The sequence below is a fragment of the Lutjanus erythropterus genome, chromosome 10, assembly GCF_056507025.1.
Source record: "Lutjanus erythropterus isolate fLutEry1 chromosome 10, fLutEry1.hap2, whole genome shotgun sequence".
NCBI classification, from domain to species: domain Eukaryota; kingdom Metazoa; phylum Chordata; class Actinopteri; order Lutjaniformes; family Lutjanidae; genus Lutjanus; species Lutjanus erythropterus.
Window position 1 is genome coordinate 14,138,649 of NC_139326.1, and position 12,985 is coordinate 14,151,633.

General features: G+C 37.5%; 1 long non-coding RNA gene across 1 annotated transcript; it reads left to right on the forward strand.

The window, feature by feature from the left end:
- Positions 1–9,670: 9,670 nt before the first annotated feature.
- On the forward strand, positions 9,671–12,728 carry LOC146320155 (uncharacterized). The gene is made up of 3 exons (XR_014771498.1): positions 9,671–10,415; positions 11,295–11,506; positions 12,382–12,728. It is a non-coding gene; the product is annotated as an uncharacterized LOC146320155 (long non-coding RNA).
- Positions 12,729–12,985: the final 257 nt, after the last annotated feature.

Below are 12,985 nucleotides of genomic sequence, written 5' to 3' on the forward strand. Positions count from 1 at the left end.
AAGACTTTAAAATAACGTACAAAAGCACATAAGCACAGATTATACACGCCTCCATACAAGAGCACATAACCACTTACAGAAAGCACATGAGCAAAGTCAACAGCAAATAAGCACTATTAGTAAAACAGTGACATAACCATACATCCAAAAACATTAAGAAAACATTTTAAATAAAAGTGCAAACAGAAAACACAACAAAGACCAAAGCACATAGCTACAAACAGACAAAAGCACAAAGCAAATCATATAAGCAAAGACAACAGCACACAAGCACAACTAGCAAGACAGTGACATAACCAAATATATAACCAAAGCACATTAAGGAAAACAAACTATATACAAGAGGACATAACCCTGTCATAAGACATAAAAAATGAGGACTTAACCACTGGTCAAGATCATGACAACATGTTAAGAGTTAAGAGATGTGATGTTCCTCAGGTCGACTGCAGGCATTACCATCGTCGTTAGGAAATATTCCAGGTTTAGGTATGATACTAAGGCCCTGAAGTTAACGAGAGGCCTGCACTAATTCTTAACAGACATACTGTCTTTCAATGGGCTAAACAAGGGAACAATCTGAAAGTGTTGTTATAGTGGCTAAAGTTGGAGAGGTGTGAGGAATTTGTGTCTCTCTGAGCGGAGCGGACATCACTGTTATCACTGACCCTGAAGAATGGGAGGAAAGGGTGTTAAACTAGATCTCAGAGCTTGTGTGTTCATAATTCCTGTGTTTGGTTTTGCAGAACAATTAGGTAATTTTATATGCTGTAGATGTGTTGGGTCTGACCTTATCTGGGTACAGGTTCATTATTACGACATCTGTAAATGTTTTAAGACTATTCCAGAGAACTTAAACTCCAGAATTGAAGGGAACTTCGGGACAAAACATGTACTGATTACTTCTTCATTCTCTCCACTCTAGTTTTACTGTAAGACATACTTGACTCCTGTGGACTTTCTCCTTTATATATATTGGCAAAAAGATAAAAATCTGTGACACTAGGTGTTCCAGGTGTGTTTTCAAAGTCTGATTGTGCAGTCTTTATACTGGTTTTAATGTAGTTCTGCCTGTCTGTGTCCAGCTGGTCAGATAGCAGTTCATGTGTAAAAGAATCATTGCATAGAAGTACAATTTTGTGTTTTGAATGTGAGCTGAGAATCCATCACCATGCCTCGATGTTTAAACTCGTGCTCTGCCGATAATCTTCTCCCTGCTATGTATCATCTGGGTCTGGATCTCTACTGACTTTGAGAAAAACATACATACAGTTTTACTGACATTCGGATATAAACGAGCTTCTTAACACATCGGAAATATTGATATATTGAAATATTGTACCCCTGACAAGTTACAGTAGGTGGACAAGCTTCAGGTAGGTCACTAATAAACAAATTAAATAACAGAGGACCCAAAGTTGAACCCTGAGGAACACCAACATGAATCTGATCCAAACAAACACATAGTTTTCTGTCTTTTAGATATGATTTGATACATTTTATTACATCAAATTAAACTTTGACAACTTAGTAATTAGATCCTCATGATTAATGGTATCAAAAGCTTTCTTTAAATCAAATCTCTGATTTTTTTTATGACAAACTTGGAGCTAAAATTCTATAAAATATATACAGAATCATGTATTTTATCAATTCAGTTATGAACTATTCATTTATCAGACTAATAGCTACATAAAATCAGTACATGGATAATTTAAAAAAATCATTAAACACAGTCGCACTTTATAATTACTGGTACTTGACAATAAAATTCAGTAGTCAGATACGTGATATATTGTAGCCAAAGTAATTCATTTCACCCATCATTGTGCTGAGGTTCTCCAAGCAAGCCCAGACAGGCCCTCAACTGCTGACTGTGATTTCAACAATCAAAGAAAAACAAATCAAATCGTATTTTATATCATTTAAAAGGTTTGTTTTTCAGTGCTGTATGGAAAGCGTCATTACATTTTTATCCCACTGAGCAGCTGATAGTCTTTCAACTCAACTACTCAACTAAAATAGCACCCGACAAATTCAGGTCCACTTACGCTGTCGACCACTAGAGGGAGCATTTCTCAATGGGCTTGTAAGGTTGTTACACATTTTTACCATATTAAATAATTTTATTTTTCATATCTTTTTTGGTTATTTTTAAGTAAGTCTCAATGGTTTTTAAGAAATAAAAGGGTTTATTTAACTTTCTGTGTCAGTGGGTCACTGACTCACAATAGTCCTCTGAGGTGATGCAACAGCACTTCTCCCTGTCTGTGTCTGGATAAACAGAAACACGAAACAGCTGATGTTAGACTGACAAAATTAGACATGAGGAATCTGTATCTAGTTGATGGTACTGAACACCAGAGTGGTGCTATTTTGTCATCTGTATTTATTTTTTTAAATGCTCTTTTGCAGTTAGGTATTTAAAAATGTGGATACTCATTGTAGGGCTGCAACTAACAGTTATGTTTATTATGGATTAAACTGCCCAACCATTTTGTTGATTAATTCATTAACTCTGTGGTCTGTAAACTATCAGATAATGTTGATAAATGTCGATCGCTGTTTCCCAAAGCCCAAGGTGACCTCCTCAAATGTCTTGGTTTTTTTTCCCACAACCTGAAAATATTCTGTTTATAGTGTTATAGAGGAATAAAGAAACCAGTGTAGAGGGAAAATTACATGTTGAACTTGTACTTTGTATGAACCGGCCTTGAGTCCCTGATATGATGGAGGTTTTCTCATGGGATTATTTCTTATCTGAGGATTGTTTAATAAAGAATCATCTGTTTTCCTGTCCTTGACCACACAATTGCTTTTTCCTGCACAGGACTGATGAGTTCTGTCCTGTTCTGTCCTGGACAGCTTTTATCTTCATTTTTTTGTCTCATTTGTGACTCACTGCCAGCCATTTTTACACTCTCTCTCTGTGTGACCGTACTGATCCATTGCAAAGTCTTATTAAAATGCCACAAAGATAATTTTGGTCATTATGTCTGTCTTTATTTTCACATTTTAACAGTTGAAATCAGACAATTTTGACGTTTTTTCTTTTAAGAAATGACTCAAAGCGGTTATCAAAAAGTAAATTAATAGTTGGCGATTAATCGGTTAATCATCGCAGCTCTGACTCACTGTGTCCAAACAGTCCCACCTTATTTCCAAATTTAACAAAATTCTGTTGACCTGTAACTCAATAAATAAGCTATAAACCTATAGACCCTACAGTGACCCTGAAAGCCTCAGTGTGACAATTTGATCAATAATGATCACTAAATCACAGTCCTGAATTTTAATCTAAGCTTGAGGCCCTTTCTTGTTTAGGGGACTGTGTGTGAAAATCTAATTTAAATGCCTGGTCTATTATTTAAGTTGATCTCATTTTTACTTGGTGCATATTCTTTAACACATTTGTGTTTTATCAAATTATAATAACGTAAGTGACACACAGTAAACATGGGGCAATAGAAGTTTCAGAATGGGAAGTGCAACAGACAGTTTCTAAGGCTCTAACCCTGACTTTGTAAATTATGTAAATATACTAATAATTTGGAACAGTATATGAAACTAAATGCTCTTATAATGCTGATACTGAACTTATCTTGTTCACTGACTGTATTTTATTTGGTTTTCAGCAATATCTGCGTGTAGAAACGTAAGCATGTAAGACTGTTTAGGTCAGTCCTACTCAATTTCCAGCCTGTGGGCTGGACGTGGTCCTTCTGAATTTCTCTATGGCCTGTAAAATGCTGCCTGCAGGCTGGCATGTGCGTGATATGAATCATTAAGATCACACACTGGTAGAATTAAAGCCACTCTGCACCTATCATCACTCAGTCAAACCTCATAGCTGCAGGCCTGCAAAAAGTAATAACCAGGTATTTTTATCATGTAATGAATGTGGTAAGCCGTGTTGAAATAATACAACACAAACTTCTCTCTGAGTCAGTTCATGCCCTTTTTCGTTTTCCTAAGAGGTTTAAAAGGCATGGCTTGTTTACACGATGCACTTGAGCAATGCATGACAGGACAGAAAAAAGCTGTTTTCTGAAGGCAATCTGTGATTTTTCCCTTAGTTCAGAGTGGGAGGGAGGGATGACGGGATGGATAGAGGGAGGAGAGAAAAAAAAATGTCTGATACATTGGGCAGATGTAGACAATTAAACTGTAGCGAGATCTGTTGCTGATATAACGGCAGTATGGTTGTCGACAGATGATTTTTAATCTGTATTTTTGCCAAGAGCTGCATGCATCAGGCAGAAAAAAGTGAGTAAACCTTTAAATCTCTAGATGAGGCATGGCTGCAGCCTCATTGACCTGTACATGAGCAGCACTGCACACGCAGGCTGTGTGGACGCTCTAACCTGTTAATACCGCTGCTGTGATAAAAACCAGCAGGTATCACCACACGCTGCTCAAGCGTTTAGTGTCATTATAGGTGTCATTTACACTGGACATGCTTTGGATGTGTGTCTGCCATTTTTTGAACCACATCACTTTTTAAAATTTGTTAACAATGTTCTGAAAAATAGCTTCTACTGAGAAATGTTAACTACCAAATGAGAACATGGGATTTTTTTTATTTGCATAATAACAAAACATACCATGATTGAACTCATGACCTGAAAGTCTGGCACCTAATTATTTTCCCCCAAACCCAAGAAATAACTATCAGATTTTGATTCATCCAGTCTGATATCATCTGGAAAGGATAGGAGTGCTGCAGGATTATCATTATTTTATCCCATTCAAGTTAGCAGAGAGTTGAATTAGAAGTTTCTAAGTACTTGTGTACATAATCTTTGGCCGCTGTGGTCAGTGTGGGCTCAGAGTGACTCACTTGGCGACTTGTTTCAATGAAAAAAGGTGAACTTCCCATCTCTAACATAGGCAATGCTGGTACATAGCATATTTAAGTACAAAAAACAGGATAAGGAGAATGTTGGCTGAGGTACAAACCGTCATTGCAGCACAGAACAAAAGGGGAGGGACTTAAGAGGGGTCAACTGCCATTGCACCTATGCAAAGTTTCCACTATGTTTTGTCTCTGGCCAAGCAACTAGCTAACAGAGTTAGCTAATGTACTAAAGGAGTGAAGAGAAAAATAACCTGTTCCTCTTTGTCTCTCAATTTCTGATTAAGTGGGTATGACAAACCTTCAGACTTTAATTTTCACCATTCATTAGCACTAACGAGGGTAGTAACTGATTTAAAAAGAGAATCCAGGTTGAATTTTGGTGATATAAAAGTCAACATGACAGCGTCACCCCAACATAAATCATACTCATATTCATTCATAATAATGTTTTCTGTAATTGTTTTTTTTTTTTTTTTCAGCTTAGTAAAGTTAACTGATACACGACTGTTTTAGTCTGTGACTTAGAAATGTACCCTGGTTGAACTTCTGCATGCTGCTGATAAGACAGTGGCATGGTGCAGTTTCCACATCATGATGAGTCTGGGCTGATTCAGTCTCTAAAACTGTAGAACTTTGTTTGAACTCAAAGCAATTAACGTCATTTTTGCAAAACAGGAGAAATTGCGCTTGCAGTTACGGCTTATGCCTGATTGCAAGCATCCTTTCCAAGTGATGTCAACACCATTTTCACTTTTGTGTTGATATATGTGTAACACACTGCAGTACTTTCCAATGAATGAACAACAGAGTTGTGATTGTTATCTATCTCTGCGTGACTAGGGCAGACATTAGCAGAAAACTGCTAATGCATCTGGAACACCCTGACAAGCTGCTGCTGTCTGCAGGAAGGGTCAATTGTTTTGCCTCCACCTAAGCTCCGCCCACAAAAGGTCATATGTTTACCAATGTAAAAAAATTGAGATACAGAAGGAAAATGGACTGTTTTTGGTTTTTTAAAAACATTCCTTTGTCTTTCCCATCATATCCCCTGTTTTGTTAAAGGAAGGGATTTTTAATTATAGTCAGTTTACAATATTGCACGCGTCTTGTGCTCCTGCAGTGTTCCTGCAGCCTGCTTGAACTTCTTCACATCTAGAGAGGAGGAGGGATATTAGATAGGAATTTAGCCTATTTCATCTACAGTCTATGGCTTCAACTCACTGTTTGGACTGCAGTACTAATTTTTGAATGCGCAATTGCTACATGTTGCTGCTTTAAATTGTGAGAGCAATTGCTTATGATACGATGTGTTAAACATTTTGGATTTCACATGTTGGACAGGTTCAGTTGTCTGAGATTTTATTGATGTGTTTTGCTTGAAGACACGTGTTTTCAAATCACAAGCTAATGTTGATAGATTTCCTCGTAATCTTGATATACTGAGTGTAGAACTGAGTGTAAATTAATCTGCCTGGGAATAAGGGTCCTGGGGGTGGTTTTCAAAACCAGGAAGTATCCTCACCCACATGGATCTCCTCCATTAAATCTGTCTGCAGGACAGGAATGCAGACATGATACGCCTGAAACAATATCTGTAAATGGTAATGTTGGGGGCAGCACTAGCTCAGTCTGTAAGGACTTGGCTTGGGAAGGGTTGCAAATTCAAGTCCCACACGAACCAAAGTACAGAGTGTGGACTGGTAGCCAGAGAGGTACCAGGTCACCTCCTGGACACTGCTGAGGTGCCCTCGAGCAAGGCACCGAACCTGCCGAGCTGCCTGACTATATGTATGTGTGCAGGACCCTCGCTCTGACACCTCTTTCAGATGCATGTCTATAGGTCCTGTTTGCGCATAACGTGCATTTTCTGGCCTGTGTATGCATGTACAAAATTACAACAGAGTGAATCCCCTTGGGGATTAATAAAGTATGCCTTCTTCTTCTTCTTCTTAAAGACTACCCTAGAGGACCGAAACTCAAGAACTGAAGGAAACAAAGCATGTTCTGATTATTTCTTCATTCTGCTTGGCCAAGTATTATTAAACCAGTTTCAGTGTTACACATATTGGATTAAGATCAAGTTTTTAATTAGTTTTGTCCCCAGGTAACACCACGTCACAATCATGACTCACCAGGATTCCAAGACGTTACATGGGAAATGTTGTGGAATTTGCCTCACTTGCCTCACTAGCTCTTAGAATGGGTGACAACGCAGTCGTGAAGGATCCAGTCATAGCTCTGCACAACTATAGTCCACAGCTGCACAAGTAAGAGAGTAGTGCATTCCCCAGATACTTTCTCCTGAGGTCCCAAGGTTATGGCTTATCGGGCAGAGAGACTGTCTCCACACTCCCTAGCAGGGCACAATGCATGAGCAGGGCTGACAGATAGATACAGTGATTTAGAGCAAAGGTATGAATAGCTTCTTGTTTTTCACTTATGGCCAATAGAATTTGTGTACACATAGATAGACACATCAGGCCTGTACAAGGTGGCGTGTCAAATTCCAGGTAATGTCAGGGGACAGTTAAATATCTTCACTTGAGAAGTAGCCTACAGAATTGCGTTGGCAGTCACAATATTCTCTGTGTATTGCTAATATGAATTCTCCGTGATCGAGCTTCATTAGATACTCCTGTGTAAGTCTCCCGAACTCTTCTTCAGTGTCTGAGTGAAACATTCTTCAGAATTTCCACTACAGGAAAGATCAGATATTCATTTATTAGTCCCACAGCATGGATTTTTTTAATATATCAGATATTCCCTCTATCCAAAGTTAATCAAATTTATCAAATCAAATTAATTAATCAAAATTTTTTCCACTGGAAAGGACACTTCACTATGTTTTATCCATCTTAGGGGCAGCCACATATTCAATCACCCTCTGTGTTTACTATTACTTGGACCTTATAGATATGTATCATTATATATGGCTAAGATTAGATAACAGTGAAAGTGAGGTGTAATAAAAAAGCAAAGAAAAAAGCAGAAAAACACTTTTCTGGAAGATGACGCAGCGGAGAAAGCGAATTTTCATTGCATAAATTTTTTTTCCTTCATTACTGCAAGGTTCCACGAGTTGGACAGATGTTATTATTCATTTTTTTCCCCCCATTTTAATTCCGAGAATCGCGTGCTTCCGGTCCATCCCACCCCATAGTAGAGATGTTTTATTGGCACAGACATAAATTACTACGCCTGCGTCAGTCCGCTGCTCCGCACGTCTCCTTTAAGAGTCTGCGGTGAGTCTCAGCAGAGTGAAGAGCGAAGCGCGCTCCTACTACTCCTACTACTCCAACTACTCCTACTCCTGCTGCTGCTGCTGCTGCTGCGGTCACCAACCACAGGGAAAACTCCACTGCGTTACAAGACCGTATCACGAACGGTAAGCGACTGTTGCATAATTCCAGACATGCGTTAATGCTGCATTCCTCTTCATTTTATGCACGACTTTAATAACTGATGGTCCTGCTGCACAAGTACAAGTGTGTGGTCATTCCAGTCTGCAGGAGACTTTTTATTGAAGACTCTACTTTTACTTTTCCCTAGCTGTCTACTTCAGAGATCTAGGGAAAATCGGCTTATCCATTTTTTTTTTTTTTTTTAATCTTAGTTTGTTGTCCAGTGATTCGCATTGTACTTGCACAGAGAAAACTGTCAGGAATATATAAAACAAACAAACAAACACAAGACACCCAGTGTGGAAGGGAACAGGCTTTAATCTACCTGCAACAGCAGACTAAGTTTAGACAGTGATCATAGAAACAGTGCAAGATATATTACTTAAGTTAAAATAGCACCGTTTAAAAATACTCTATTACAAGTCCTTCACACACTATCTTAGTGATTATATCAGTGCAGTGGTATTTTCGCAAGGACTGTACTTCAGAAGTGCACATTTGAGATACTTTACTTGAGTATTTAAGGGATTTAACAATACTGTGATATTGCAAGTTACATAAGGAATAAATTACTGAACTGTGAAACTATCGATCGCGATATTACAGTTATTTTTATTTTATTATTTTTATCTCATTAACCGACTGACTGATGCATTGTTTTTCTTTTGTAATTGTGCAGACATAATTCAAGCATTCTTTGCCAAAATTCAAGCCATTTTCTTGCACATATTTATGTCATGGCTGACTACTTTTGTTTTATTAAAGAAGGAAAACAGATGAACTTCTTCACTGAATTTAAAGTTCAATGAAGAAGTGAATTTTACATGAACAAAAAAAAAAAATCCAGTACATTTTTCAAGTCATCATTATGTGTAAATATTTTGTCATAGACTATTTATTGTGATACAATACGCTTTTGGTATTGTTACATCCCTGGTATTTTATGACATTTTGTAGTCCTACTTTACAACACCTTAGAAGGAAATACTGTTCCTTTCACTCCACTGCAGTTATGTGACAACTACAGCACAGGTACAAGTTACTTAAAAATATAATGCAATGTGAAAACCTAATTTATTCAACAGAATGTAAAATTTGAGCTGAAAGAATTAGTTGATTAATTCTTCAAAATTCAAAACAGATATCAGTCCGATGATATCCTTTTAATCAAAATTCTAATCTGATTTTTTTTTTACTCCTACCTAATATCTCTGTTGGCACTGGCCTCAAAAATCCAGTATCATTTTAACATTTATGGTTTGGACCGTTAGCTCACAAAAACAAAGACATTCAAAGGTGTCACTTTGAGTGCTGGGAAACTGTGATGGATGCTTCAAAAAAATGCCCCGCATTTTGCAAACTTTGAAGTTAATTTTGACACATATCTGTGCATATAATTGGATTTAGTTTACCAGTCTGGTGTTAAAGTTTAAAAGGTTAAAGTTTCATCACAGCCAAAAACTGTCAAAGTTTCACTGATTAAAACATTAAGGACAGCTGAGACTACAAATGAGGCAAGTTGTGGTAGCAAATGTATGTTTGTTTTCCAGTATTCAAATGAGACACTTCCCATCCAAATTTTAAAACAACACAGTAAAGATCATAAAAAGCAAAACAACACAAAGGCCACTGAGGTACTGTACAGTGTTGTCACAGGAAACTGGAGTTATCAAAGTTTTTTAAGTACAGCAGATTGTGTCTTATCAAAGGTTTGTCTGTCCTTCTTCTCATGTCAGGATGACAGTATGGGAGACACCAAGGAGCAGGAATGTGTTATGAAGAGCAGTGAAGGAAAATTTATGACACTGGAGGACACAAGAGACGGACCAAAGCTGTGTGTTGTGGAAAAGCAAAATAATGGTACAGTTATTTTCTAATAACCACAAGTATTTCAAAATAACAGATTCATTGTTTTGCAAAAGTTCCCATTTGATGCATTGTTGATCTGTGTATAACACTATGTATTACAGTGAGTGGTTACATCTGAATTTAATCTTAATTTGATTGAAATTTATTGACACAAAATAAATATGTTACTTCTGTCCTTAGAACCTTCGGTGTACATAGTTACTGGTCACAGGGAAAACCAAATGGCTTTTCGTTTCCAGCTTGGAGACAGTAAATATGTCACTATGGTGACTGGAAATGAGTTGAAGGTAAATAAGGACGTAATAACACACACACACACACACACACACACACATACATACATACATACACATATATCCCATGTTTCGGTCGAGACTGTTTTGGTAATGACAGTGTTATATTTTTATATTTCAGCTGATGTTAATACATCTGTAGTGTGACATAAATACATAAAAACTAAAATCTTTTCAAGACAATAGGAGGAAGCAGGCACCGTATGAAAGTATGCACAGGTCTGTGCACAAATCTCACAGGATCATGTGTGAGGACTGAGATGAAAGCAGTGTTTACAGTTGCAAAATAGGCTCTTCTAAAAGTAAAAGTTCCATGGGGAAATGATTCATAGTTGGAGCAGTTTTTCATCTTGAAATCAACATCAGCATGAAAGTTTTCTGGTTATGAACAACTGTGTTAAAAATATCTTGTCCTCTTAAAAAGACAGAGAGACACAGAGTTACATTATTTTTTTTAAATATCAGCCATAGAGATGTCAGTCTTCTTTTGAACATAATGACACTAGAAGGCATCATTGTATGAACAGGATAATTTATATCTTATAGTTATTAACAACAATTAACAACAAATTGAGAACTTTTTACATTACAGCAAACAGCAAGGAGTTAGAGACCAGCATATATAACAGGTCTCTCTCTCTGCTGCTAGTGTGCATCACACTTTTTATATTATACTAATAGTTTTTATAATAACTGATTTTAAGGGATGCTGCAGTTTCCTTATCAGACCCTACTTCTCACGTCCATGAGTGCTAAATATTCTTGGAGTTTGCAGGAAACATGCTGCAAACATTTTATTGCCACTACCTTGGACACCCTTTGATTATTTCTGCCTAAAATGGGACCTAAACATTGTGCTTTGTGTGTTCACAGTTGGAGATGTCAAGTGATGAGAAAGACCTCCCTGACAGTTACTGGTTTGAGAAATACGATGGGAAGAAAGCAGGTGAACATTACGGCCTGCGATCCGTGGCTCAACCCAGCCAGTACCTCTGCATAAAAAACATTAATCTCATGCACTACATCATCCTCAGTGAGGACAGTGACAACTGTGTTCTGGTCACCGATAAAAAAAAACAGTAGAGGTATGTTTTCATTATTTCATTATTCCTACTAAAGTTATTTTACATTGTGCATATTTTTGATGATTCACATGCATCTATGTACCTGTTCTGAAAATGTTTCCCCAGGTAAAAATAAGAATATGTTTTGTACTCATAAGTGCTCCAAACTCAACATTGTTGTTCTTGTATAATTGTGATAGATCACACAGCTAAACCAAACTGTTTAACTGACCCCATACATAGTTCAAACAAAAATAAATGGAACAGGAACAGGAGAAAAAAATCTATATAAACACTGAGCACAGTTTACTTTACTTTGTAATGTTCCTTCCACATGACATTTATCAAGATCCCAAATAAATAGTGCTGAATTTCATGTGCATTCTAACTTATTGCATGTTTGTTTGGTGTAGGTTTTGTGGGTGATCAGCTGAGAATAATTGCATAAATGACAACAGGTGCAAACACTGTGGAGACAGCAGTATTTAAATGAGGGTTGTGCATGTGGCACAGGTTTCCCATTGGGAGTTTGGTCGGAAAGCAGGATTACTAGCAGGTGCAAAATGAAGGTGTGGAGTGGAAGAGGCAAATAAACATATTGTTGAGCTACAGCAAAAATTATGTTGGTAGGAAGACAGAATAAAGGTCAGTGTTCACTGCTACATGCTGGCCGCTCAGGGACACAGTGTTGCTTTGAGCTAAATGTTAATGCTAAGCTCATATAATGTTTACCATGGTCGCTGGCTTAGTTTAGCATTTTTGCATGCTAACATATTCTGAATAGCACAGAACACAAAGTGTATACCAATACCAAAACAAGATCCAGGATGGGTGTTCTCCACTATTTATTCAGAAACTAACCCTAAGCCTTCTTCTCTGTGCTGTTCGTTCCTTAGACATCCACCAGCGTCTCGGCTTCACCTTCTGCCACATGGCTCAAGCTTTCCCAGCTTCCTCTGCACTCTGCAAGACCTGCTCCAGCCCTGGACCCAGCAGACAGTGGAGTTGTTTAGATGATTTGTCTTTCTTGTGTGGCTAAGTGTCCTCTTGTGAAAATTAATTAAATGGGTACTGTTGCAATTAAAGTGAAATTGGGAGACTTTGAAAAGACAGATTTAAAATGGTCAAAATTGAAGCGTCATGGTCCGAAATATGTATAATCCTGAGTATGGGTAAAATCCTTAACACTGGTTCTTTAACTTCCCATACTGTAATTTAATAACATCCTTTTGTTAAACCTTTCATGTTCTACTGAACCTGTCTTTCAAACTCACCCCAGTTTGTATCTGTATACTGAGACTTAGAAGACAAACAACTGTTTTCAAAAGCTAAGTAGCACTTCACATGGATATTCATGTGTAAAGTTTCCCTTTTTGATGTGAAGTTTTTTTCTCAAATGCATATTATGTATTGGTTTTTAAGTGGGAAATGGGCATTTTATTACTTCTGTGACAAGATGGTATGTCTACTGTATGTCTGTGGTGTTTTTTTTTTCAACCA